At 32.0% G+C, this 27592-nt stretch overlaps 1 protein-coding gene and 1 long non-coding RNA gene across 2 annotated transcripts in view; one reads left to right on the forward strand and one right to left on the reverse strand.

Moving 5' to 3' along the window:
• The window catches only part of LOC118187761 (dual oxidase-like), a 280493-nt gene that overhangs the window by 217206 nt on the left and 35695 nt on the right, over positions 1-27592 (reverse strand). The window lies entirely within an intron of this gene.
• Positions 2043-27592, forward strand: part of LOC118190976 (uncharacterized) — a 75368-nt gene continuing 49818 nt past the window's right edge. Inside the window, exon 1 of the long non-coding RNA XR_015042770.1 lies at positions 2043-2180. This is a non-coding gene — a long non-coding RNA (uncharacterized LOC118190976). The remainder of the gene's footprint in view (positions 2181-27592) is intronic.

Consider the following 27592-nt stretch of genomic DNA (forward strand, 5'->3'; position numbering starts at 1 on the left):
GGACAAAAAACTGATGCGTACACCACATGACTTCCTTGTACGGAATATTAAATCATACGCATTTTTTGCTGCATTTCATTTCAAATTATTTCCTCGAATTTCATTAGAGATATATTTCTCATTCAATTAATTCAGTTCTCACTTCGTGACAAGGCAAAAATACATAAAACTTCAAAATATCTTTACTAAAAATTGAAAAAATATATAAAAATATAAAAAGAAAAAAATCTGAAAGTTTTTAGATTTTATACTATTACGCCCAAAGGGGCCTTTTTTTTTAACGTTTTGTGCGTTACCTTATTATTTATTAAATATCATGTTCTTCGCACTTGACCATAAAATTCAATTCATTAGCAATATCACCAAAAAAATAATTTTATATCATACTAAAGAATAAACGTGATTCTCGCATGAAGACTATGCTGTCCAAGTTTTTCTTATTTTTATTCACAATACATCTCATACATAAACATATTAGACTCAGATATAATCCATGTATAATTAATCAAGTAATCGGAGAAAAAGAATAACGAATAAACTAACCTAATAAACAAAAAATATCCTTTTACATTCCGAATTTTAAATATTTGTTTACATAAACATTAATCGCAAGGGAGACAGATATCAGACGATTGCAAACGCGCGATCGCCAGAGAACACATGATTATTTTATTTTCAACAATTTCAAAAGTAAATCGAAGCAAAAGGACAAAACGAAATTAATACCCCTTCTGGGAAAATTGCCGCTTTGGGCTAACGCAGAAAACCGCAATTAGGCCAGCGGGCAAGAAGGTAAATTTTTCGGTGCACAAAACTAAAAGTTTCCTTTTGGTCCCACTCGGCAAAAAGACACTGTAGGTAGTGAAGATTAAATTCACTATTCTGCTAAGTTTCAGCTGTAAACAAATATGGCTGCTATGGTAAAAAAAAAAAAAAAAAAAAAAAAAAAATTAGGCTTAGCACCACTTAAAGAAATTTTAAATTGTTCATAATTCTACAACTATTGTGTGCACATTAACTAAAGGCATAAAAACCTTAACCGGAAGATAAGAACAACATAACTCTTTCATTTTGAAAGCAAAAAATGCACAATTGAAAAATATATAAGAATAAAAAGAATTTACCTCACTGGAGGCGAGTAAGAGAGTGGGTATATATATATATATATACTTTTGGTGCTGCGATTGCAACCAAAAAGGGAGTTGCACAACTGCATGTTATAGCAGTAACATACACAAAATTTTAACGTTCTGAGGCTACTCGTTTTTGAGTTATGCGAGATAGATAGATGCATACGTACGTACGTACGCACAGACGCCACGAAAATTCTCTTCTGAATCCATTTTAAATAAGTTTTTTAATTCGTTTTGGGGAAAAAAGTCCTTTATTCTGTCTCTACGTTCAGATGTCACGCAAAAACATCATTAAAGTGCATTTGATAGCGGTCAAAATGGGTATTTTCTTTGAAATATGATACCCGGAATTTTTCATGATTACAATACTTCCTTTACTTCTTATAAAGAAGGAAAAAATCTTTTTGAAGGCCGGGAAGCAATCAAAGGCATTAATTAGAGTGATATCAAAAGATTTACGCTGTTTTATGAAATTTTTTTTAAAAAAACTTCAAATTTAAACCATTTTCTATGTTTCTTAAAAACTGTACCTTACGAAAAATTTCTGCTGTTTTTTTTTTTTTTTTTTTTTTTTTTTTTTACAAAGCATTGCTCTTTACTGAAGATCACATATTTCATTAAGTGATCTAGTTCATTTAAAATGTTCTGTTTTATAAGCTGGCAGTGAAATCAAATATGCAATCCTTTTCACTCGCAATTTTTTTTTTTTTTTATAGATGTGTCATAGTAAACCAAACCACAAACCTTCAAGATAAACATCTACAGCTTTCTCAACATAAGCAGTAGTAAAATCGAAAATGGTTCAAGGAACGGAAGAGAAGAGGGGAGGGGGGTAAAGAGCGGAAAATTCAGAACTCGTCAGCAGATACTCGATCCTTATTTTGCGGGAAGTATCATTTTATTTTTTAACCTTCGGTTCGATGTGACCGTCGGGCTTCCTTAGACAAGGTTGCCATTGCCACTGAAGAAAAGACGGGCTGCTAGAAAACCTTGAATGACAGTCTACGGCAGAGTTCCTTTGCAAATCGTATCATAAAAGAATAAGAGGTAAAAAGCGAAAAAATAAAAATCATTCATTCTTTTATTTAATTATCCCGCCATTTAAAATAATTGTATCGTACGAAGAATAAACGTGTTTCATGAGAAATAATTAATTCCGTTAGAATAACGCACTTAGGTCAGAAAACTTGACCAAGCAATTCTATGTGAACTGAAAAAAGTATTAAGCATCGTATTTTTTGCATTTATTTTTATTGTTAAATGCGTCATTTTGATGTTAATAGATAAAGGCCTTTACATATTGTTCAAATAATTATTCAATTGATTGTTCAAATTGATACGGTTCGTCAATATTAAAAATGAAAGTCATTGAATCAGATTCTGTAAGACTCAAAATTTCGTCACGGGAAATATTCAAATCCTTCAATCTTAATTTTGAAATCTAAGCATATAAAAAAGTACCATTTCTGCAGTATAATGTAGTTCATATTACGAATGCTGTAATTTTTTATACAGGAATGTAAAGTTTTTTATTTTCAATTACAAAAGTAATATAGCAGGTACAATTAAAGGCATTAAAATTTATTACAATAGGCATTAAAATTTATTATACGAAATGCCCAAACTAGTATTCTTGAAGCGAATTATTGAACAAAATATCTGCACAGGTATTCCTAAATTGCTGTTTTGTTAAATTCATGCTCAAATCAAACAATTTTTTTTTTTTTTTTTAATTCTGCTCTATTTAGGTTTTTAAATGTAAATGTTGAAATTGTAAGTAGTGTAAACATTAAGCTTAAAGGTAAATGGTGAAATGATAAATGAATTTCGTCTTAGTAACTAATGTCTTCCAACAGTGCAAAATTAATAAAACTACATATTTCGCAGATATTGCCAGGGATGTATCACTTCAGTTAAAAAATATCATTCGTAAATTCTACGAGTTATACATTTCATGCAATCTCACCTAAATAGATTTTGTCCACATTGCTCAAATATAGTTTAGTCAGTGTCACTGAAAGATGCTGAGTGAATAACATAGTTTTTTCAATATAATTCCCAAATTATAGCTAGATTTAGATTTCAAGATGACAAAATCAAAAAAAAAAAAAAAAAAAAAAGAAAGAAAGAAAGCAAAGTAATAAAAGATAACATACTCAAATATTTCTGTCCAAAATGGATTAGATGTTTTAAAACTATTTCAGAAAATTAGTTACGGGCTTTATTTCTTTAAATTTTGATTCTAGAGGAACCGCAGGGAAATATATTTTTAATCACAAAATTTTTCAGATGCAAAGAATTTTATGAGATGATTGTCAGCATTGTAAATTAGAAAGTTTTATAAATCAAAAATTCCAGTTCCTTAAATGGTTCCCATACAACAATAATTTCAGTTAATAAAATTTTCTATGTTTCTTAATAAGCCAACTTTATAATAACTTATATCTATTGCCTTTCGAAATTTCTTATTTGTCAGTGAGTACGCCAAAACGGAAATTTTTTTCATTTGCAGACACATACACATTCTACAGTGTGGCATTTGGGCTAATGCCACACTGGGCTAAAAATTTTTAAAAATAGCATATCTTTAAAATTTCCGATAGACAGCCTCGCGCGCTGGGGATAAAAATGTTTTATTCGCTCCAGAGTTGCCACTGCTCGCTTTGCAATTGTTGAGTTTTTTAAATCAAAAATTTGTTGAAGTTTTACAAAATATGAAATAGACATTAAAGCAGTTTCGAAATTCCAAATTCGGGCTTCCAGGTGCCCATGTTCGGGTGGAGGACAATGTTATTCAAAATTTGATGACTGTAGATACCATTGTTTTTCACAATGTGGGAAACATGTATACATTTATGTGGATTCTTCATTATATAGTTTCTTTAAATATAACACAGGAGGAAATATTTGGATTCAATTGTTTGAAAAGTGATACTGCCGTTTATAGTAATTTGACGCAAAATGCCGTTTCGAGACTAATATCCCATATGGGTTAACGCACATTTGGGTTAAAACATGGAAGATACGATCGTTTTGGGCAATGAAAGAAATGAAGATCTTTTTGAAGATTTTTCTGGTCAAACAAGTATCCAATAGAACGCGAGCAAAGTGCTCAATAACATTCAAGGAATATTCTGAAAGCATTTTCGGGCCTATTCTTAGAAATGGTAACACCTTATAAATCAATATGTAGTTACATAATGGTGGTTTTTTGGAAGCAAAGGAGGCACCCTCTCATGTACGGTTCTATATGCGAAGTTTTAATCAATCCTCTTTCTTATTTAAGCGCTTTGGTGTACTAACACCCAGGGCCGTTGCTAAGCTTCTTGCCGGAATATGCCATTTCTGTAACTCCAAAATTATCTGCTCAGGACAACCCGAAATTTTAAAAAATTTCCCGCCCCTAAAATCTGCAGCGCGGTGCGGCTGCATGTGTTCCCAAGGCTGTCCCTGTTAACACTTTTAGGCATAATTTAAAATGCCCAAGTTTACAGTGCCATTCAGCTTAAGGTATTATAATTCCACTTTATACAAGTTGCCTGCAATTACAATTCCTTGTAATTGTAACTATTTCACATTAAACACGGAACCTTCACTATTCATTCATAATGCAATTTTTCCCATGAACGGTTGGATGCCTTCATTTTAAATGAATTTCTCATATTCCATTTTACTGATCTCATTCATCTACATGCTACATGCTCGAGTTACAGTAGTAACCTTTGTATCCAAGGACATCTAATTTCCGAGAACTCGAATACATCAGCATTTATTTCATTAACGTTTGATAAATGAAGTCGACCTTGGGTCCGAAATTTTAATTACGCTGTAATTATATTTCTTTCACGATCTATTAAAAAATTAGATTAAGCAGCCAAAATGTGGTGCAGCTGTATTTTTAAAAAAGTTCCTAGAGGGCTAGTACAGGAAAAATTGAAAAGAAGCTAAGCTAATATTGAGGAAGATCAGAATTTCTGTGTGCTTTAAAACATTCGATTAAGAGCATAACGATTCCTAACACACTGTAATAAACTTTTTATCTCTTCTCAGTTATTATCCTGTAAGTTAGCGCGTGTGTGGTTATTTATTTTAATTTGGGAACTAATTCCAGTCTACATTCCAGTATTATTAACTAGACCAGAAACACCAAAGTCAATATCTATCTAATATATTTTATTTATATCATTTCTCACAGAATTACAAGAACTGTGATTCCAAGATTTCCACTACAATTATACAATACATAGTCATAATCTAAGGCGGGGGTCCTCAATCTTTTTGTCCCTAAGAGCACATTCTAGAATATCTGTTGGATGGAAAGGCAACATTTACTTTTTCAATGTGAATTTATAGTTGGATAGAGTTTGTAGAGACATTAGGTATTTTTTGAAGCAGGCAAGATGAAAAATGAGCAACCGCCTTCGCCGGGAATCGAACCACGGACCTCTGGAATACCGGCCCAGCGTGCAGAACCACTACACCACAAAGGCACGCTAGGAAGGTGGGAGAAATACCTTATATACTCCCCCTTTCAAAGGGAGACTGGGGTTATTACGGGACCTAATTGCCAAATCCTGGGTGAGAAGAATTATCATACAACACCCTTTTAGTTCGGGCGCCACTGTAGAGACATTTGGTATTTTTTGAAGCAGGCAAGATGAAAAATGAGCAATCGCCTTCGCCGGGAATCGAACCACGGACCTCTGGAATACCGGCCTAGCGTGCAGAAACACTACATCACGAAGGCACGTTAGGAAGGCGGGAGAAATACCTTATAAGTTAATAAATTATACAGTTAGTTAATAAATAATACACGCAAATAAAAAATGCATGCAACAGAGTTAATAAATAATGTAGTTACTTATTAACTCTATTGCACGCCTAATAGAGTTAATAAATAATACATGCAAATAAAAAAAGAAGAGATCGACCGCATTTCGCTTTGTGCTAATATCTGTCTTGGACGCAGTTTCTATTTCATTAAAAATGAAAAAACTTTTACATAGAATTTTATTGAAAATTAAAACATTTTTATTGTGATCGCACAGCGGCGGGCACACATTAAACGACCGGCGGGCGCCATGGTGCCCGCGGTCATAGAGATAGAAACCCTGGTCTAAGGTAATAAAAGCAAATTATAGAAATGAAAGGAACGACACGACTATTTAACTACAATCCCATCAACTCTACCTTAATGACAAAGAATTTAAATAAACTGCAAATAAATTAAAATCTTTCCTCTATAATATGCTTTTATGATGCACTGTTCAGGAATCTAAGAATGGGTTAGGTTCCGGGAGTGAATGTTTTAAGAGATCGCTTATAATGTCTGTAATTTTATCAAAATTATCTTCAGATTCGAGTAGTGAATGTTTTAAGAGCTCGCTCATAATGTCTGTAATTTATTTTATTTATATTTTATGCCTTTGTTAAGCACAAACGCGGTTTGTTTACATACAGTCAATAAAAGAGACATAAACATTTCACCTAATATTTCCTACAATAATACCTATCAGCTGTTAGCTAAACTTTCTTTCAAGTTTTGAGTTATAATGAGAAGAACAGCTTAAACGAGAATTACTTCAGTAAACTAAAATATTAAATTTCTAAAGACAGTGTAGGTAAATAATCCAATTTATGTTGAAGTTTATCTATTTTTTGTTCTAACTGATAAGAAGATAATGTGAAGAATGATCATCAATTACAGAGAAAGATTTAGCCGATTAATTGATAACTTACAGGCAAAGATAAGAATTAATGTGTCCAGTCTTTTAAAATTCTTTAACGCTGGAAAACATACTGATATATCAGAATATAAGATTGGTTCATTTTTGACAAATGAGGAGGTAGTTTGTAATTTTAAATTTTATCAGAATCGATAGATTTAGAATTGTATTATACAATTTTATAGATTCTAGTATGATCATTGAAAGACGATCACAATTTCTATAAATATGAATTGTGAATTTAGTCTACTTATGGCATGCATCGCTTGATAAAATGATTTTAGCACAAATACTGCAACGAAGCTAATGCTTTGACCTACTGTCATACATACGACTGTAGCAAATTATAGTAAAAATCTCTGACTAGAAGAACCTTGTTTAGGGTGTCATTTAAGAATATGCGGTCAAGCGTTGATAACATCTTTGTATATGTCGCCTCCAGACAGCAGATTTTTCTTCTTTAATGCGTATTGTTCCTTACTTTGCCATGCACGACACATTAAAAAAACACCAAAATCAAACTTTTTAATTAAATAAGGTAAGGTCAATGATCTCATGACTGTTTCAATGAAATCTGATTAGATGTCGACTGCCGATATATGCACTAGGTGTTTGTATTTTTTAGAAAGCTTTTGGTGCTGTTTAATAAATGGTTAAAATGTTAAGAGTATTTTTTAAATGTTCGATCGGATAGCCTGTATTCTGGACTATATGTCTGTCTCGTGATTTCCATGATAGAAGGACTTTTCGTTTAACTTCCAAGGACAATGATATCCATTCTTCTTCTACTACTTTCCCGAGTGCATGAGTAGTGGCGAGTTAGCGCTCAGAAAGATAATTTTTCAAGACACCAGTTGCCGATTGTCCATAAGTGAAACATTAAGAGAATTTGTAGGAATTCATTGAAAAGATATATATGCAATACCTGTATCAGTCTTCATTTTTTTAAGGAATACAGCGGCATCTTTTGAAGTATGATTTGTTGCATCGTTTTGATGAAGTTTCGCTCTTTGAAAGTCCTCGGGATAAAGAAATGGAATTTCTCCTATAAACATCACACGGGAAACTTTCTTTTAATAGTGCGCGAGTTGATTTTTAACGCTTTTGCCCATTTTTCTAATTTTGAATTTTCAACTGTAAGAGAATCCTGTGACAATCATAAAACCCTTACTGAAACTTTCTGTGCATTGACCGAACCAGTTTTGTACATTTTTTTCCTCCGTTTTCAATAATAAAGAGACCTTTTGTTGTTACAATCATTTAGATAAAAACATGCTTCATCAAGAGTCATAATATATTTATATTTATCTCCTGCTAAATAGTTTTCATACAGGATTCTACAAATAATTCTGGGATGAGCCACATACCTCGGCAAAAGTGGTGAATATTATGTTCTCTAGCACGTTAAAGCTGCAAATCTTGCCTTGTTATTTTATTTATTGTTGGTACAGATGCATTTAAAAACTCTGATTTGTGCGTCGGCTGATTTTTCCTTGTTACCAACGATTTAACTTTAAGAACGTTAGAAACAGTACATTCCTTTTTTGAGTATTGGTTTGGAGACCTCTTTCTATGTAAAGTAATGATTAACAGTTTTTCCCTTTTAGATTAATAACGTTGCTTATTTTACACTTAGAAATTTTAATACCATGCATTTTGCTACGTTTTTGAGTTATGAAATAGTAATATTTCTTTTCGGAAAGCTCAAAAACTTATTCTTCAATCCACAGCTTGTTTACATGTAACATTTTGAAAGAAGAATAAATTTAAAAGTAGCAGACGATATTTCTCATTTCATACAATAAGCTGTTACCAAAAATGTCCAAATTTGTATTTAATTCTTTATCGAAATCGTTTTAAAATGTGCAAACACCCACTATAAAGTCGTTTTAAAAATATTAGCCAAAATATTTCAAGATTGTAAAGAAACAAGTTCATAATGCTCTTAAAATATCAAATAATTGTATATCTTGCGGTGGAAAAAAAAGAGTTAGGCAAAGATTGCGCAAAATTAAATTATATCTAAGATACACTGTCACGTTTTAAAATTGCCGTGTTTATTTGTACCAGAGATGTTTCCAAAATAACACTCAGAAGCGTCAATAAGTTTCTTATTTTAATTTTATGGGATACATTTCATAAGAAGTTATCAATTAGCGAATTTTAAGTACAAGACTATTAGAGATATTAAATACAAACGGTTGCAGCAGCCACACATAAAATATAACGATTTCAGCAGCTACACATCTTAAGCGTACTAAACATAAAAAACAATCATTTTCCATTACTCTTACATAAATTTAATGATTAAATTAAATATTACGTAACAATATAAAAAACGAAAATAATAAAACAAAAAATAAGTAAATAGATAGGACACTTTTCTTTCCAATGCTTCAAAACATCAAAGAAAAAGAAAAATGAAAAATCTTACTAACCTCTACAGTTAATATTATATCTTGGTGTCTATTGAAAATTTTCACCATACTCGAGTCAGACACTTTGAAGATGAGATAATTTACCACCGACTTGCGATCTTTTTCTTATTTACCAACATGTAATTGATATATTGCGTATACGTCCGTTTTCCAATTTCATTCACAGAATTCTTCTCCATTTCCAGAACTGCCTTCGTCAGGCAGGATAAGGAACGTCTTGTTCCAAATTTTTATAACCGATGTGGCAGTTTTTATGAAAATCCATTTTTTTTTATTTTCGTTTCCTAAAACAAAATCCATCATCATCGTACTCAATCTTCCCCTTCATTGTTTCCCTTCACTATGCAAATTATTTTATTCTTATATCAGTCAATTACATTTTTCAGTCGATATTATAACTTATTTCTTCATGCTTTACTTGTGAATCCTAACATTTATAAGAACTTGAATCTAGTTAAAAATTACAATTTTTAATAATTGCAGGAGGTCAGCCTCAAGCAAAACTGTACCGGAGTAGACCCAACGGTGGATCTACAATTACCAGACCATAGCAAAATCGAGTCATTGGGGTTACCATTGCATTCAGGCAGGCTTTTCTCTCCAGAATTCTTGGTGTATTAGATACAAGATTTATGGACACCAGGTTACCAGATCTGTTCAAATATCGAGTTTGGGAAGTCGGACAAAAAATTACTGCCACACATGCAGTCCGACTTTCATGATTAACATCTGCTATAATGTTACAAAAACTGTTAATTTGCTTAAATGCAAATAATTCTTCATTTAATAATAATACGACGAAGCCTTCTCCATCTTCAAAGCCTCTCGACAGCTAACGAATAAAGCCACTGGATATGGCAGTTATTTTCTTAGATTGTGATATATTGGGTTAGTTGCTACGGTATCCTTCACACGCATCATTAATTTGAGAGGACTTCGCCTAGGAAGTCTACTATAAAACCTGCTCTACCTGTAAGCGAATAAAGAGCCTTTCAGTTATTGATTCATTTGTTCTTTAGCACGATAAATGCGCGAAAGAATGACTAAAGAGTTGCTTGACCAACAGGAAAATAGCCTTCACTGATGTTTTGCTATAGTTCATTAACTGAATCTTATGCGTCTTTGTTGATTTGTTAAACTTCATTAATAAAAAGTCAATACGATAGACTACGACACGAAACACAACATTCTTCAGGGGACTGACACTCGCTTTCTTTCTCTTTATGACAGAGAATAATTATAAGATAATTTTGGAACCATCGAAAATCTGGGGTTTGTGGGTCTTCGTTACAGTTAGAGTTCGAACATAGTTCTCGAGGCTCAGCATCAATATCTTTGTTATGTGAATGAATTCAATTCAATTAAAATTTTTTTGAATTAAATTACAGTTTATTTTCTACCCTTAGCCCACAGCACTAGGTAGTGAGGTGATTATCTACTGATAATCTCGTATTGTAATTCTCGTCTGTAACAAGCTATCCTTAAGATCTACAATAGTAATTATTACAATCAGACAGCAATTATTCCTCAATATCTGCTTTCCGCAAAGATTAAAACGGAAAGTAGAAAACTCTGGAAAGCATATATCAACTTTTGTAATAAAATATTGTACGAAACCAAATACATATTTATAAGCACGTACTCTCAACACATTATCTTATTGCTTAGCACAGTTTTAATCAATTGAAAAGTACAAACTGGTAAACTATACTATGTATTTATCATCAATGTTTTACCTGTTTTTTTCCTTTATTTTTTCTTTCTTTTTTGTTTAAAAGGGGTGCCAAATGGGCTATTTATCTCAAAAAAGAATTTTGCGTTGGATCACTATGAATGGATGTATCACCTTTTGAAATCGTTGCCACCATGTCCCTGTATTATTTTTTAAAAAAATAAATAAGAATATTCTGCATGAACATATGCATGTTTTCTACATTGTAAAAAAAATGACGATACTTAATTCGATCAAATTTTGAGTAACGTAGGTCTCAACCCGAATATGTACACCTTGAAGCTTGAAATTTTGAGTTTGTTTTTTTAGCTATTTCATATTTTGTAAAATTTTAATGAATATTTGATTATGAACTCAATGATTTGAAAGCGACAATGGCAACACTTTGTGGAATGAAAATTTTTATCTCCAGCGGGCGAAAGTCTATCAGAAACTCTACAGATATACTGATTTAAAATATTTTGTGATTTTGCTATTGAATTAAATTTTATCTAACATAAGTGCGAAGAACGTGATATTTAATTAATAAAGTTAACATAGAAAACGTTAATAATAAAAAAAACAAAGAAAAAAGTTTTGCTAGCAATATCAATAAAAACAGCACTGATATGATGAAATGAGAAAATAGTGAAAATATAGAAAAATGTATGATAACAATTAACGCTGCACCGAGAATTCTAAACATGCTCTGCTATGTTACTTTTAAAATTTTTGCAATTTTGTGGTTGATCTGCAAATGGTTTAAATGTGAAGAAAATTATGCTTAATAATAAAGCTAAAAAGACAAAAAAAAAAATGGGTTAGCAGGAGTGAATGCAACGGAGACTGGTAAACTAGAAGCTCAATGAGAGCTATAAAAAATCTTCACAACCTTTTGGGCGACCGTTAAAATCTGAAACCTTTCAGGTTATTTTGATTTTACCCCTTCTCTCTTTCTTTTTTTTTCTTTTTATTTTTTTATTTTTCGCCCATTCGGCAGCGAACAGAAATTTGAAACTCCTTCTTAATTCTATTTGTTTTATTTGGAGTTAATTGATTTTATTGTTGTAACAGAAATAGCATGAAAGGCAGTTAAATCCAAACAAAAGTATTTTTTAAATGTGCCGCTTGTAGAGAAACTGGAAAATGCACTGTAATTTAAAAGCTCAGCTAGAACTTGTGAGGGAACTAAAAGCTTCCTTCGAGTTCTATGACTGAAGTATAGTATTTCACTTAAGGTGATGGGAATCTAAACAAGGAGAAAATAACTAAATTAAACTCTAGGAATTTGATGTTAGAATAAATTGAAATAACTTATTGCTACAGTACGGCCTCAATTTCGATCTTTGGCTATTAATTAAATCCATTAATAGCGAAAAGACGGAGATAGAAATGGTCATGAGAATTCGCACAGTTTGGTAATACTTTTCATTATGTGCTATAAAACTGCATCTTGATTCCTGCAGTACCTACTCAAATACTAATTAAATGTCCAAGAAGCAGGGCTGAGCTGAAGAAGGGGAGCAAAGGAAAGGTGAACATTAAGCTCTGAAAATTAAAAATCCTGGTAAAAGCATTTTGAAAATTTGGATACCTTTTTTGTGGGTGCATATTAAGCAAAAAATTCAACGAGCATTAACGCTGACCAGTTGAGTCGATACAAGAACCGGAGTTTTCACATTTCTGTAGGAATATCGTTAGTTCTCATAAACTTTTCGAGATGAGAAAACCAACTAAATCATCATTTGATCTACATTGTGACACATTTCTCTAATCACCGTCCGAGTGACAGGACCCTGTCTGACAAAGCTGATCCACCTTCGCAATCTCGAAAGCGAGCGCCAGTGACCTTATTATTTCCCCGTTTCATAACCGATCCCTTTCTGGGGCTGGGTCACCCGCCTCTCGAGTGAAATTAAACTTCATCCAAGCTTGAAGAAGAAATTTTAAAATCCTTTGTAACCGTAACGAATGTCTCGCCGTGTTGCTACAACACCCCAGGCTTCTCTCTCTTGTTGCTTTTTCTTCGGAACCCATTTTCTTGAGTAAAAAATAATCGATGGCGAAAGATAAAAGAAACCGTAAATTGTTTTGTTCTCAACATACTTGTCTTATCCAACAGTTCTTTATACAAGGATAATGGGCTATTATTGGCTGTCGGATAATTGATTATCCTGCGTCTGGAAACCACGCGTGCATTATTTTTATGACTCCAGTCTATCACAATAAAGCAATTCGCCCATCAATTAATTACTCCAAAGTCCTTTGGTTTCTTTCTAGTTTTTAAAATATTAAAGAATTTTTATATATCAGTTTCTCTAGAAAATAAAATATCCGAATATAAGTTCATCCGCATAGAAATATATTGTCATTTGCTACTAAATATTATGATATGAAGTAGAAAAAATTTTCGCTTTGTTAATTAAAATTCTTTACTTCTTCTAGCAATTATAATCAACAAACATACTGGTTTCAAGTTATATTTCTTTCTGCATACTGGTTCTTAAATTGGTGCTTTTTTTTAGAGCCGACTTTGAAAATGAAAAATTTTTTACAATTTTTTACTTAAATAAATGAGATTAGTTTATTATTCCTTTTTAACTTCTTTCAGTGTGTCAATTTAAAATTAACCGTCCATTACTCAAAAAATCCCGAGTTGGAACATTTATTAAACAATTATTTAATTTTATTTAATTTTGCACAGCAACTCAATTAACTAAAATAAATTTATTTCGATTACAAATTTGAGTCATTATTTTAAATAATAGTTAAAAGAAGTACAAAAACAATTGTTTCTGTAAATGTATTTCGTCATAGAAATTAATCAATTGTTCAAAATTTTGTACTTGATCCAATTTGAAAAGCAAAGCAAAATTTAATTAAAAATAATTAAACGAATATTGCAATTTAACAAGCAATAAGATTCCAACCTGATAACTAAAAGCTGACGTAAACTTCTAAAGCTAGAGTCTTAAACAGGTGATCGAACAAAACATGAATTTTTTTCAATAAATAGATATATTTTCTGTTACATGCATACAATACGTAAAAAAAAAAAAAAAAAAAAAAAAAAAAAGGAGAAAGAAAACACAGGATCTAAAAACTTCAGACTTATCATATGAAAAAAGGCTTACTTTTAAAAAATATTTAAAATATAAAAAATAGATAAGAAGCAAATTAAAACTTACACAAATATTTCTCTTCTTTTTTAAATAAAACTAATGTTTATTATTGCCAATTCATAAAATTAAAATTTTATCTTTAAAAAAAATGAAAGATGAACTCAAAAAGAATTCCTATTTTAAAAGTTCTGGCATTTGTTACCCTAGTATTACTTTCTTAACCATGGAACTGTATAAACCAAGCAAAATTAAGAAGTACGATAACATTATCATAAATGTTTTTAATTTTAACAACACATGTATAATATGTTAATTTTTGAATAAAACTAAAAAAAAACAAAAAACAAAAAATAAATAAATAAATAAATAAATAAATAAAAAACAAAATCTGAAATGTTTCAGATTTTAAATTACGTCCAAAGGGGCGTTTTTTAACATTTTGTGTGTTACCTTTCTTTATTAAATATCATGTTCCTCGCACTTAAACCATAAGATCCAGTGCAACAGCAATATCGCAAAATAGTTTTAAAACGAGCATATCTTTAGAATTTCCGATACAGAGATTCACGCGCTGGAGATAAAAATGTTTTTTCTGCATAACGTTGCCATTGCTCGCTTTGAAATCCTTGAGTTTGTTAATCAAAAATTCGTCAAAGTTTTAAAAAATAGGAAATCGATCATAAAACAAATTTCAAATTTCAAATTTGGTCTTCCACATGCTCATATTCGTTGGAGGATTACGTTATTCAAAATTCGATGACTCTATGTACCGTTGTTTTATCACAATACGAGATATCACAATACGTCAGCAGCGCTAATTTTCCTTGCCTATGCTTTCGAGTTATCACGTGACTGCTAAGTGCTAAAATCAGCAAGTTACGTATTTCTTCTACTGCGTATATTTTAATTATGCAAATCATAATAGCATAAATTTTGCAGCGATAACTTTATGTAAGGTTTTTATTGTTAATTTTCGGTCTTATGTATAGCTGAGCGCTATGATCTTGAACATATATTTGAGCATAGATGAATGTACAACAAGTAATTATTCAAATTTTTATTTTGAATATTTATTAATTTTATTTAACATAGGAGATCAATCGTCATATTTACATGTATAATTACTTTCAGTATTTCTGTACTGTGTTCCTACTGTTTTCGTATATTTTTTTGTAATAAACGCTATTTGGCTGGGTATCCCAACCCTTAAACCCTTAAACCCTTAGTGGATTTTGAGAATTTCAGGTAATAATGTACCGATTATACACAGTAGCTGTTTGAAAAAGCTGTATGCTTACTACGTCCAGTTGTACTATAACCAGTAAACACCACGGATGTGAAAATACAAGTAGGTAGCATATTAGTCCATAATCATCTCAAACAAAATTTATCAATTTTCCATGTGCCATCTACATGGTTTTACTTTGAGTCCCAAGCACTGTAACTAGCGCTGAGACATGGACAAAAAAAAAAAAAAAAAAACTGAAATGTTTCAGATTTTAAATTACGTCCAAAGGGGCGTTTTTAACATTTTGTGTGTTACCTTTCTTTATTAAATATCATGTTCCTCGCACTTAAACCATAAGATCCAGTGCAACAGCAATATCGCAAAATAGTTTTAAAACGAGCATATCTTTAGAATTTCCGATACAGAGACTCATGCGCTGGAGATAAAAATGTTTTTTCTGCACAACGTTGCCATTGCTCGCTTTGAAATCCTTGAGTCTGTTAATCAAAAATTCGTCAAAGTTTTAAAAAATAGGAAATCGATCATAAAACAAATTTCAAATTTCAAATTTGGTCTTCCACATGCTCATATTCGTTGGAGGATTACGTTATTCAAAATTCGATGACTCTATGTACCGTTGTTTTATCACAATACGAGAAATATACATACATTTATGCAGATTTTTCATTATTTAATTTCTTCAAATATAATGCAGGACTCTAACATTTTGTGGCAACAGTTTGAAAAGTGAACCGACATTTATGAGTCCGACGCAAAATGCCAAAACGAAACTAATAGTCCTTCGGGATTCAAATCCCTTTGGACTAAAAAAAGAAAGAAAGAAAGGAAAAAAAGAAAGAAAGAAAAAGGAAACACATAGAAAGGGCTTGCAATCTATTCGCTATTGCAAAATTTCATCGCAACCATTTCATTTCATTTTGGATGCAAACGAAAGGAACTCAAATTAGAAAATATGCGATTAACCTTTTACGGATAGTGGAAAGTCATTAATTTATGACAAAGGCATTAAACGGTTTAAAACAAAATATTTGAAAAAATATTATAAAGAACTTCGGATAAAATTACTTTCTAAATGAATAATTTGTAGAGATATTAATTTCCCTCTTCATCCGGAGCAGAAAACACTTAAAAAATTAGGGGCGCCCTCGCTAAATTCGGATCACATAATCGCTAGCTCTGGACGTACTTACATCTTATACCATGAAAATATGCTCGAGGACATGCAATAATTCCTTATATTCACCCTCAATTAAAGAAAAACCGAGGAACGACACGAGACTCAGACTTTTAAATTAGAAATGAGGAACGGCACAAGACCTGCAAAATGTGCTATGCCCTCACCGAGACTCGAACCCTGGACTTCTCAAATACGCACCGAGAATGCTTCCAATTACACCACGGAGGCATGCGGAAAGGAGGGAGAAAGTATTTTATAGACGAAGCACATGTAATAATTCTTCGGGTATCAGAGTGTATATATATATAAAGAAGTTATAATGACTATATCTTACACACAGGTCATTCTGGCTTCTTTACTTAAACTGCGCTTTTAATAATCAAAAAAATAATTAAGATTAAAAAAATTTTTTTTAGCATCAAATATTTTTTCTCTTTTTCTCTTTCTTAGGCGGTTTCTTTTTCCGGCGTTTTTTTTTTTTTTTTTTTTAATTGTTCCTAATTCAATTCAACAGTGTAAGTAGAAGAAATCTGAGTTTGCTTATCTAGCATGACATCTTTTTAATATTTTTTTTATTTATTTAAATAGGTCTTAAAAGTTTTAACACATACTCGATGTTAATGACTGATAGAATCCAACAGCAAAGTTTTTCTTTATTAAAACTAAAAACGAACATTATAACTGATTTTACTTGCTTAAAAATGCATTGAGAAGAGTAACTACCCTTATGAAAGAAATCTCTTTTCTCTACTTTTTCGAAATTTTGAAAAATTTTAATATAAATCTAATAAGACTACATTAAATTGCTTAAGCTAAAATACTGTTTAAGTAACAGTAATACCGAAAAATGTAGGTTGAAGAAGTATTTTAAAAGCCAACATCTTTGAGACGGCAAAAATTGTTGGAAGGGCTTCTGTCAAGTTGCCCCGTCATGAAGATGAGTACCTTAAAACCAAGTCGGCCACAGGTCGCCGAGGTAGAAATTTTCATAAAGAGGACCTCCGCGTAAAGTTATCCGTACCCTTATGAAGAGTACCCTTATTTTTATTATTACCTGTACCATTATTATTCTGCTGACACGTTGGACAAAGATGCAATTTCCAACCCGACAGCCCAACCTATCACCGTACCTGCGCCCTCCTCTTATCTAAAGTGCCTCCTACGAGAGCAAGGAATGCACTAATGGCAACAAGAGTGGACCGAATGCGAGACATGCAGACGAACTTTCACCGACCTCCCGAAAGTTTCCACCGACGGACTCTTTGCCGTAGCACCTCTCACCTACTTCATCACGGGTCACGGCCCGTTTCCAAGTTACTACAATCGCCATGGCATCTCAAATACTAATATCTGTGTCTGCGGATCAGATGGGTCACCAGACCATTACATATTTTAATGTCCTTTGACGGCTGCACACCATCTTCCGCTACCTACAAATAATAGGAACGCCTATCACCGGTTCCTTATAACGCATAAAGGAGCGTTATAAGGAATCAATCTCCAGCATCATGAATACCATCGCGGCATTGGACACAGACCTTTGCCTACCGTTCTAAAAGACGCTCTGGTCTACGGATGATATAAGCTTTAAGACTAGTCCAATGGATTTTGCAATAACTGGGCTTCACCACAACTGTGCGTTTAAGCTCCCATGCCCACCAATCTAAAGTGGCAATACTAACAATTCGCAAGTACAGTTAGTGAGATGTGTTGTGCCTCCTTAATGATATATGCGTAATCCCTTCAACAGCATGTGAACAAGCATCTTCTTGTGCAGTGTTAGTGAACGCTTGTGTGCCTCACAGTGCAACAATTGCTGGGGCACTGCCCAATAATTAGTGCTTCAACATCCTCGTGCTATTTTAATCAGTGTTTTTTTATCTATGTTCTTAGCGACGCTACAATAATCAACGCCTTAGCAATATAACTGAACTCTTCTACACACATGAGTATTCATGAACTCATGATTTATCATTCAAGATGTACCTGTATTTATATACAACAGAAATGCCCAACACTAACCTTGTGCTTCAGCTTTCATGTGACTTCATGTACTCCATTTGTCTTTTTGTGCCTTAAGTGACTATGTGTATGTACCTGTTTTATGTGCTCTCTTTTTATGCATTTTACGCATTGTGTTTTGTGTATTGTTTGCCTATGTGTATTTATGTTTATTTAGTTGCACGTCTTACGGTATTTTTAGTTTAACTACCTACCATCTGTTACACCACAGCTTGCCTCTTCAATCTGTAATACAATCCTTAATGCCCTTGTAAGGCCATGCACTTCCCTTTGACAACCTCAATAATCTCCTGGTGCAGCCTCGTGTGGCTCCAGGGAGCTTTTGCTGTAGTTAGAGGAGGGCGTGGAACACATGCCTGTTTACCTCTGTTAGACACCAGGAGTTCCAGTCCTCCGTAACCTATCTACCTACCTACCATTATTATTATTTTTAACCAGAAGCACATTAATATTAAAGCACAGAATATTATTATAATAATTAATATTAAAGCACAGAATATTATTATAATAATTAATATTAAAGCACAGAATATTAAAGTGCATTAAAGCACTTTAATATTCTGGGACCACTTAATCTTATGTTGCATTACAAAAGAAATTATTATGACAAGAATTACATGGATAAATTCCTTTTTACGTTTTTACATGTGCCCTTCTGCGTCCTAAGGACAACTTTTAATGACTTCTATCAGGGCCGGGACGGGCCTGAGGCACTTTCCTCAGGTAAACAAATAAAAGGGGCACCAAATTAGTTATTCGATCAAAAATTGAGAAATTTATTTTTAAAAACTTATGATTTTTAACTTTTAATTTCGAAATACATCAACGAATATTAAAAGAATTTTATGTTATAAACAATCCAGATAAAAAAAAAAGAAAAAGAAAAACTAATAGCATTAATTTATTCTCAAGAGACATGAGCTTTCCCAGTAGTAAATATAATATTTTCTAACAATAAAATTAGTGAATATAATATTTTCTAACAATAAAATTTGAGAAGTAATAGCAGTTTGTGTAACGAATTGTATAGACTAAACTTTCATAGAAAATATTATACTCCCGAAATTAGTTGTTCTTTGCTGTCCCTCATTAGTTTGACTTAAGCTCCTTACTTAGTCATCAAAACTTGCCAAAGTCCACTAACTGCACATAAATAGCGACGTCTTCTGGAAAAACATCCGAAGAATAAACAAGGGTGATTGAAAATGAAATGTACAACATTACAAGTTATTGTACTTCCCCCCTTTTTTACTTCCTTGTACGAAGTAAAAAGGAAGTATTGTAATCGCGAAAAGCTTCAGGCAGCATATTTCAACGAAAATATCCACTTTGACCGCTTTCGAATGCAATTTAATGATATTTTTGCGTAATATCTATACGTAAGGACAGAATAGTAAGGCTCTTTTCCTCAAAAAAAAAAAAAAAAAAAAAAAAAAAAAAAACTAAAAAACTGCTTTAAAATGAATTCTGAAGAGAATTTTTCGTGGTGTCTGTACGAACGTATGTACATACGTGCGTACGAACGTATCTCGCATAACTCAAAATCGAGTAGCCTCAGAACGTTGAAATTTTGTATATAGGACTGCTATAACATGTAGATGTGCAACTCGTATTTTGGTTGCAATCGGCCGCACCAAACGTATATAAATATATTTATAAATATATCCACTCTGTTACCCGGCTCAGTGATCTCAGTTTCTTTACTCTTATATGTTTGTAAACTGTACATTTTTTGCTTTAAAAATGATTGAATTATGTTGTTTTTATCTTCCGGTTAAAGTTTTTATGCCTTTCGTAATTCTGGAAGCAATATTTGTACAATTATCAACAATTTAAAAGCTGTTTAAGTGCGGTTAAGTTTTAAATAACATGGTGGACATATTTGCTTACATTTGAAACAGCAGAGTTGCAGATTTGTTGCCAATATATAGACACTAAGCTTCGCAACGCAAAAATAACGCCTTCATTTATTATTGCAAATTAAATCATGCTTAATCCTTTCTGGAATTTTTTCGAGGTGGTGTGGTGTAGTGGTGGTGTATTTAATTATGGCAAAGCACACTAGGGCTATCTGCCTAAGAGGAGGGATGCCTTTCGTGGAGGACTTTCTAAGGGAAACTGGCTCGTATACACGTTACACAAGGGGAAAACCACGAAAACGCCCATGCAGCCAGCCCGTTCGCGGGATTCGAACCTCGGACCGAACTACCAGTGTTCAGCGACTTTACCACTCGGCCGCTGGTGGGCGAATTTTTTCGAGGAAATAAGCGTTTAAGATTTACTTCGTAATTTTTAACACAGATATTTTGAGTTTTTATGTATTTTTGCCTTGTCATGAAGTGAAAACTGAATTAATTGAATGAGAAATACTCAATCGTCTGTGAAAAACCGTTTCTTTTTCGTTTTGTTTGCTTAATTTCTTTTATACATCGTTCTAGCTTTGTTACAGTATTTGAATAGAACATGTGGCAACGATTAGATAATTCTTTAAATGATATAAAATTTGTGCATTCTGAATTATAATATGAACGAAATATAATACTGTTAAGTAAACCTAGCGCCAGAGTGTCGCTATGGTAAACAAAGTGAATTTTAAAGAATGCATTTATTCTATTATAGGGTTAGTTTATGCGCTGTCGGCGAAGGTAGGTTTAATTCAATCTAATAAGTTAAATGAAATGCAAGAAAAAATGCGCATAATTTAATATTCCGTACATGTGGTGTACACATCAGATTTTTAATATATATATATATATATATATATATAATTATATATATATATATATAATTTTCCAATAAACGAGGCGAATGCATCGAAGCAGATAAGTTCGTTTTAGCACTTATGCCTTTTATAAACATTCGCCTTATATTTTATTAAAAAAAAAATAAATACTAGAGCAAAAGCGTGTCTAGCTATCGTCAGCTGATAAATGAATGTCATATGACAGTCCTTATATCCAACACACAGAACTAAAGATTTCCTGTATAATTGTATGCTTTTGTTTAGCATCCTTAGTTGTTTACCTGAATTTTCATTTGAGTGCCTTATTCACTAATCTTAAACCCGGCTTTGAGCTGGAGTAAGAAATTTTCATAGATGGAATTTTATTACTCCAGTATCATTCCAAAGATTTAATTATTCAAGTACAGGCATAAAAATGAGTCATGTTATAGATCCACGAAAAATTACGAAAGAAAATTTTGCACTTAACCAAACAAAAACCAAAATTTCGTTCAAAAGTGTAACGACAATATCTTCTTATGACTTGGCAACAAATAAATAAAGTTAAAAATTAACAGAGGAAATTATTGGTCTTGTTTTCTGTCTTGAAGAAGAAAAAAAATTAGCGAAGAAGGTTTATTCGTTTTGTATTCTTTCTTGAAGGAGAAACAAGTGCGTATTCGTCTTTGCGTCCATTCTTTTAGTCAGGTTGCGCAATACCTGATTTAAAATATTATCAGTTCCGTCTTCCATATGCGTTTCTATACCACTTATTACTCAGCGAAACATCACCCGACAATGCAATCGTGATTCAGGAATGACTCATTATTCGTTCAGCAAAATGCGATTTTCACGACGGATTTTGTTCTGTTTTCAAGAATATCTTGCTTTCAGCAGAAAAAAAAAATTAGCATTTTCGTGACTCTTCCTTTGTAAGCAATTTGAAAGTAAGCAAAGCGAATAACCCGCAAATTCGTCATGGAATTAAATTCTAGCACGGCCATTAAGAAAAGATGATTATTCCACAGGAATCGCTGATGAAATTTTGAAATTCTAAAACCTTACCTGCTAATGTAATCAGTTTTCCTGACAATGCTTTAGTTGTTAGTTATATTCAGTAATGAGTTAATGGACTTAACATTAGAAGGAAGTACATTTATGACTTAATGTACTTCCTTTTTTGGTCGCCATTATGCTAGAATTATCTACGCGGTCTGAAAAATTGCCACTTTCCAAAGAAGTTGCCTTTCGATATTCGAAAAGGTCTTTAATTTATCTGTCAGAATAAGAGAGTAAGGTATTTAACTAAAAAAGTGATTTAAAAGCAATATAAGCATTTGTTATGATAATAAATACAATAGACCTATTCAATAAGCGTACTTTTTAATAATTTTTAATCTTTATTTCGTTCGTTTTTATAACATCTTTCATTTCATATAATTTATAACGTATGGAACTGAAAACTTTAATAAATATTTGCATTGCACTTTTAAATAATAAAATAGCCTTCGAATCTCCATATATTACATACCTAGATATAGCCTTATTGTCTGCGAGCCGCTTCATATGTGTGTTTTCAAAACAGCTTGTACTTTTTTAAAACTAAATAAATCTCTAGCAGCTAAACGTCTAAACATCGCGTGCTTTGTCGCAATCAATTAAGTAAAACAACAATTTTATTTCTCTCTGATTTAATTTTAATTCTAATTCATTCATTTTTTTTCTCTTTTTCCGTTTATATATTGTAACTGAATTAAACATTTAAAAATTCTATTGTTTCAGTGCCATCATAAAGTAAAAGGAATCATAACCAGTTTACGGATGTCCTACAAAACTGAATAATTTTATTACTTTTTTGTTCATGTAGGCCAAATACGAGTTTACTGTCATGTAAATAATAGAAATTTTTGTTTGTCTAGTATATTTAATTTAAAAAAAGAGTTAACAGTTAAAAAGACCCTTTTTGAGCAAATGCAGAATAGACTTATCTCGATAAAATTATATGAATAAAAAAAACACTCTTGAAAAGAACACTGCACACCAAAATGCGATCATGATATAACTAATTGTAGTTACGTTGCATATTTTAAAATAAAAATTCCTTGCACGAAGAAGGAATAGACGTAATGTCATCGTGCTTATTTACTCTGTTTTTCGAAAGCTTCTTCTCGAAAGTACTTCTTATAACTAAATTTTTCCCTCGATGAACAAAGAACGGCATGTCTACACATACAATCTAATTGCTTTCTATAAGTATTTATTTACTTTAACGTTTATAATATCTGCCAAATGCACTGCGCCAAACTATATTTCGTACACATTTATCTAACGTACAGTCGTTCGGATAACGGGATTTTAGATGTCTTGAATCCAGGCACTGGAGTAGCGCTGTATTGTCAGAAACTTTTTAAACAGGTCATTATTCATTAAAAAAAGTGTCAGCTTGCCTATTGCCTATGTGGATTATTTCTAAGGTAAACTGTTTCATCTTCTTGTTACATGTGGACAAAAGTAAGGATCCATACAGGTGCCTATGAGTGGCTAAATGGATAAGTTAATTGGATACTGGTAGTTCACCTAGTTCTGTTGCCAGTGCCTGTATGTACTATCTGCATTAAATAATCTTGGCTGAAAAACTTTTGGTAATATGGTGAAAAATCGCCAAAGCATTTAGTATTGTTGTTATCGTATCTCATTTGTTTGGCATTTTCAGAAAAAAACACACAAATAATGCTGTAACAAGAAATGCAATTTTTGGGCTTCTCGTGTGCCATGAGCCTTGATGCGCAGTTCAGCCCCGCTACCGGAAGAGTACTGGGAGAGAGAAATTTTGAGAGAGATTTTGTCCCTCGCGTGAAGTGTCTTAATGTTTCCCCTCCCTCTCTCGCTACCACTAAAGCACACGAGAGGACTTTCGGAGAGCCAAAAATTTTAAATGCCCCATGTCGCAAAGACATTATCCGTTTACAATATCTATGCCTTCAAACACGTGCCCTTCAGTACGGTAGTCAAAGTCACTAACCACTATCCTGTTGGGCGGCAGTAGATTTCAGATGAAAAGGTTCATAACATTTCAAAAGATCCGAAATGCATCTTTCTTTATCAGGATCAAATGTTCCACACGTGCACTCTACTTAAACTACCTTTATTTTAAAAAGATTATTAAACTACACCTATTAGCTAAAACTCACAGCCTGAGTAACACATTTATGAGACTAGGTGTGTAAGTGCTCCTAAAAGTGACTTTTAAATTAAATTTTGATAGTTAACAGAATTAAATATAAAGTTAAATTTACAGATGATTAATTATTTTATTGAAAATTACTATTTTAAGGTGATATATTGTGCTTATGTGGAATTAAAGTTCATTGATTTTTGAAGAGCACGGAAGTCAGCCAGTGAAGATTTGTTTAATAATATTAACAGGAAAATATGTTGGAAGAAGAAATGAAAGGCAACAATGATTAGACTGGAAGATTAACAAGCTTTTCATTTTCATTTCCTGACATGAGATTATAATTCAGAGTTTCTTCATATGAATTTTTAAAGTCTTTTCACTTTTATTGATGGACAGCAAGACTCAAAGAAATCAGACGTAGTATAGTACTTATGGGGACTGATGGAAAAACATGAAAATTAATTAGAGTAAACTTTGAAGCTAATAGAGAAGAAAAATAGAATGACAACAAGATATCTGCAAATACTATTTTTTTACAGCAGAATATATCCATAGTAATAAGAAAAATATCTTTTAACTTTTTTAGTCCAAAGGGACTTGAGTCCCGAAGAATTCTTTCGTTTTGGCATTTTGCGTCGGAAGGATAAATGTCGGTTCACTTTTCAAACTGTTGCCATAAAATGTTAGAGTCCTGCATTATATTTGAAGAAATTAAATAATGAAAATCTGCGTAAATGTATGTATATTTCTCACATTGTCATAAAACAACGGTACATAGAGTCATCGAATTTTGAATAACGTAATCCTCCAACGAATATGAGCATGTGGAAGACCAAATTTGAAATTTGAAATTTGTTTTATGATCGATTTCCTATTTTTTAAAACTTTGACGAATTTTTGATTAACAAACTCAAGGATTTCAAAGCGAGCAATGGCAACGTTGTGCAGAAAAAACATTTTTATCTCCAGCGCGTGAGTCTCTGTATCGGAAATTCTAAAGATATGCTCGTTTTAAAACTATTTTGCGATATTGCTGTTGCACTGGATCTTATGGTTTAAGTGCGAGGAACATGATATTTAATAAAGAAAGGTAACACACAAAATGTTAAAAAACGCCCCTTTGGACGTAATTTAAAATCTGAAACATTTCAGATTTTTTTTTTTTTTTTTTTTACGCATCCGAATGCATTTTGTGTCTCGCATATGCTCATTACAACCAAGTTAGAAGTTAAGTGAATACTTCCTGAAATACTGTATATTTCATTTCGGAAAGTATCTTCATTTTGAATCTTTTGAATCCTCTAATGTTTCTTTTTTCTTGATTCTAAGTAAATTTTGTGCATAAAATGTTCAGTTTCGATGGAATTTATTTGAGGATGACTATGATGTTATCGTGTTTCCATAAACCTTTTGAAAACTTTGAGTATTACCAATTTTCAACGTTACGGCTACTGCAAATCATTGGATTTTCAAATATTTTCTTATTTATCGTTTAGAATGCCTCCTAAAGTCTTGGGAACAAATTTTTATTAAATAGTTATATTATTTGATTTAATAACGTTTTGCACGTTTGGAAGATTTAACTTCAATAACACTACCACACCGAATCAGAAATTAAGAAAAGAACTAGAAATTTTATCTTAGTACACTATGGGAATAGAGACTGTTAACCCAGCTCATACTGAATATTTGCTCGAAGTTACCAAGAATCACTGACTTGCATTGTCATAGATTTTTCTCATGAAGTTCATTTCTTTCTTAAAAGAAGTTTATATAGTAATTTCATTAGAAACATGTCTAAGAAAATATCTGACATTCATGAGAAGCATCAGCGCTTTGATTTAAATTAGTATTAAAATAAGAACCATCGTTTTGTAAATATGTTTCTCTTTGACTCAAAAGCTTCGAAATGAATAATTAATTGTACATAACTAATATATTGTATTGATGAACTAAAGTTATATTTTCACTTACTGCATTACATTTCAAGTGAACGTGTATATTGCATCTTTGAATAAAATCTCAAAGGCTGAAATGAGTGATTCATTTCCAAATTTGTACTCTCCGACTTCATTCTACTGAAACGAAAATATTCATAAGTTATTGGGAAGAAACATTTGTACATGTAGTACTTTTTGATTAATTTTTATACCACATGATTATCTTTGAAAATTTGTTTCCTAGTCTAGTACTAATATATTGCTAATTTTTGCTTTTTCAGTGCCTTTCGTATGTGACAAAAAACTCAGTTTACAACCTTTTCTTACTTAACACCTTACATTGCATTGCTGAACCGGGTCCATGCTTTCATTTTTATTACATATCATGCGAATGCTATAAAAAAGGCACATTTTTTCCTTCTGTTAGCACAATTTGAACAAGCATTTTACTATTACAGAGACTTCTTTCGTAAAATCTCAACGTTAAACTGAACGTTTTATTACTAAATTTGAAGATTCTGGATATATCCTACTTAAACGTTCATAACTGGTTAGCAAAATAGTTTATACATGTACTCCGCTCTACTCTTGGTTAATTTTAAATTGCTTTTCATCTATAGCACTTGATTTCTAATGAAGTATCGAAATGATTATAAACTATCTGCTTTTTGCAAAGAATTTCGTAGACACATTTGTTGAATACAGAAAAATTTTCTAACTTATCAGTATTATTACCAAAATAGAATGCTAAATTTCCATAAAAATGTATACATTTATTTCTTTAAAAACACGTACAGAATACCCACATTTAATAATTTAATGAGTATTTTCCTGTATCAGAACGAAAATTTTTAAATAATGTCATGTTCCATAAAATTTATGAATTTGTGATGTTAATGCCTTTTGCAAACGCTTTGAGAGAGTGTGCTTTCGGTACTCTTTTAAACACCTCGAAACTGTTTTCTCTTTGCTATTGGAAACTATTTTATCTTTGCTGTTGAAATATGCCAAAGAATTCTCGATACTTTTTCTCTTGGTTTATCTTCAGCTTAGGAGTTATTTAATTAGTTAAAAATATATTTGTAGATCATTTAGGTTGATACTTGTGATAGATTTCTTGGATGTATTTTTGGAAAATGTATTTTTTTTTTTTTTTTGAAGTTTTAGCAAAAAT

This window comes from Stegodyphus dumicola, chromosome 8, assembly GCF_044657685.1.
Source record: "Stegodyphus dumicola isolate Sdum_Otavi_A_Nest chromosome 8, ASM4465768v1".
Lineage (NCBI taxonomy): Eukaryota > Metazoa > Arthropoda > Arachnida > Araneae > Eresidae > Stegodyphus > Stegodyphus dumicola.